Source organism: Penaeus japonicus, unplaced genomic scaffold (genome assembly GCF_977035675.1).
Source record: "Penaeus japonicus unplaced genomic scaffold, GWHDUDI00000001_assembly GWHDUDI00000012, whole genome shotgun sequence".
Classification (NCBI taxonomy): Eukaryota; Metazoa; Arthropoda; class Malacostraca; order Decapoda; family Penaeidae; genus Penaeus; species Penaeus japonicus.
Genome location: NW_028234414.1, coordinates 8273894 through 8276393, shown reverse-complemented (window position 1 = coordinate 8276393; position 2500 = coordinate 8273894). Strand labels below are relative to the sequence as shown.

Sequence of the window (2500 nt, the reverse complement as noted above, 5' to 3'; positions counted from 1 at the left end):
TTTCAATTGATATAACAAAAATGGCAGTAACAACCACAAAAACAACAACAAAAAAACAAAAACAACAATGCTGATAGGTAAGCCAACGTTGAGAGTAATGTGATTTATGTGATGATAACAACTGGCACAATAACAAAACAGTTGATTCTATAACAACAATAATAACACCGATAATACAAATTGACAAAGTGCTTCATCGTAATTACAACAAGGCTTGAGATAGGAAATGAAAGTTGTAAGAAGCATTTCTCTTTATCTTTCATCTTTTCTATGATATCAATTCAAGTATCAATAAGACTTACGTTTTGATGAACACTTTTCATCATCAGAATAGCATTCCAGTTGATAAGTGCTTCACAAATATTGATCAACACTTGATAGGATCGCCATCAACAGCTATTCAACGGAGGCAAGAAAATGCTAAGACGTGGACTCAGAGAACCAAGAGAAAACACGTGATCTCAGTAGTTTATGACTATTATTATCATCATTATTCTCGCTATAATCATTATCATTATTCTCGTCATTGTAATTATCATAATCACTGCCATCATCAATACTATCATTATCATCACCATTATCATCCTCATTTTCATATCACCATTATCATCATCATTATTATATCATCATCATCATTACTACCATTTTTTTCTTACTATTATCTCTATTATCCTCATTACCATAATAATAATTAGCATCATTCTCTTCGAGGACATAGAGTTCTCATCCAGCCTCGAAGGCCCAAGGGAGAAGAAAACAAGTCCTTTCGTATTCCAGACATTCTCGAAACTTTCCTTCTTCTGAGACAGTGAAGTTTTCTTCCACGTAGCAAAAGTCTGTGGAGTACAAATGCTCAGCCAGTCGCCACTTCACTGTTCGAGAAGTGGCAGGGGGAAGGGAGGGGAGGAGGAGGATGGGGAGGTGGATGGGGAGGTGGAGGGAGAGGGAGTAGGAGGAAGGGAGAAGGGAAGAGGAGGGGAGGAGGATGGGGAAGCGGAGGGAGAGGGAGTAGGAGAGGAGGAGGATGCTGAGGTGGAGGGAGAAGGAGTAGGAGGAGGGGAGAAAGGGAGGAGGAGGGGAGAAAAATGGGGAGGTGGAGGGAGAGGGAGTAAGAGGATGGGAGGAAGGAAGGAGGGTGGGGTGAGGGATGGGGAGGTGGAGGGAGAGGGAGTATGGGAAGAGGATGGGGAGGTGGAGGGAGAGGGAGTAGGAAGATGAGAGGAGGGGAGGAGGATGGGAAGGAAGAGGGAGAGGGAATGATAGTAGTAGTAGTAGTAGTAGTAGTAGTAGTAGTAGTAGTAGTAATAGTAGTAATAGTAGTAGTAGTAGTAGTAGTAGTAGTAGTAGTAGTAGTAGTAGTAGTAGTAGTAGTAGTAGTAGTAGTAGTAGTAGTAGTAGTAGTAGTAGTAGTAAGAGGAGGAGGAGGAGGAAGAGGAGGAGGAGAAAGAGAAGGAGAAGAAGTAAACAAAGGAGAAAAAAGATTAAGCGGAAGAGGAAGGAGAGGAACAAGATGAAGAAAAAGAACAGGAGGAGGAGGAGGAAAAACAGGATGTGGATGAGGATGAAAATGAAGATGATGATAAGCCTTTTTTGGCAAATTGATGTTGAAAATCTAGTCAGCACAACCGCACGATATATTGATTCTAATAAAATTATGTGCATAGGGTTACTACATTAAAACTTCTCTTCTAATTTATAAATATGCAAAAGTAAACTAACCCGCTCTATTGCGTGGAAAAAACAGCAAACTATTTTTTTCTGCAGAGTGCACTTTCCCACAAAATTGAAACGCGGAATATGTCCAGATTCAGGAGCCTATATTAGCATCATTAATAGATCCAGCTCCAATCACAAATGGGGCTGCAAATGACAAGATAATTCCGATTCCGATGTTGTTGTTGGAGTTACACATTTTGCGTCTGATTTTTATTTAAAAGCTAATGTTGTTACTATTTTTTTCATTCTATATCTTTCTCTCTTCCTCTTTCTCTCTTGTCTGTTGCATTCTTCACTTCACTCCCTCTCTCCCTCAGAATCTGTCTGTCTCTTTTTCCCCCTCCACCCTCTCTCTCGTTCGCTGTCTCTCTTTCTCTTCGTCTACCTGCCTGTTTGGCTCTTCCTCTCATTAATTCCCTTTTTCTATACATATCCCTCTTTCCCTCACAACCCTCTTTTTTCCTTTCACTTCCCACTCTCTCTCTCTCTCTCACTTTCCCCCTTCCTCTCTTCCTCTCAATCACAAACACACACACACACAATCTCTCTCTCTCCTTTCCTATTTTCATTTCGGTCGCATCAGGTCTCACGCATTCTGAAAATCCTGCAACTAATATCATAAGTGAAATCATACAGCCCCCTTAGCGGAGAGTTGCATCCGGGTGTTGCTAGTATTCTCATAACTTAACCATGAATTAAATGGATTATGGAAATCGCAAAACATTCAGACCAGTTTTTCCTCTTCCGTTAAAATGGACAAGCGTAGTTTTTGTCTATTCGATTT

General features: G+C 40.5%; 1 protein-coding gene across 2 annotated transcripts in view; it reads right to left on the bottom strand.

The window, feature by feature from the left end:
- LOC122245141 (potassium channel subfamily K member 1) overlaps positions 1-2500 on the bottom strand; it is a 413296-nt gene that overhangs the window by 158265 nt on the left and 252531 nt on the right. The gene's annotated exons all lie outside the window — the stretch shown is intronic.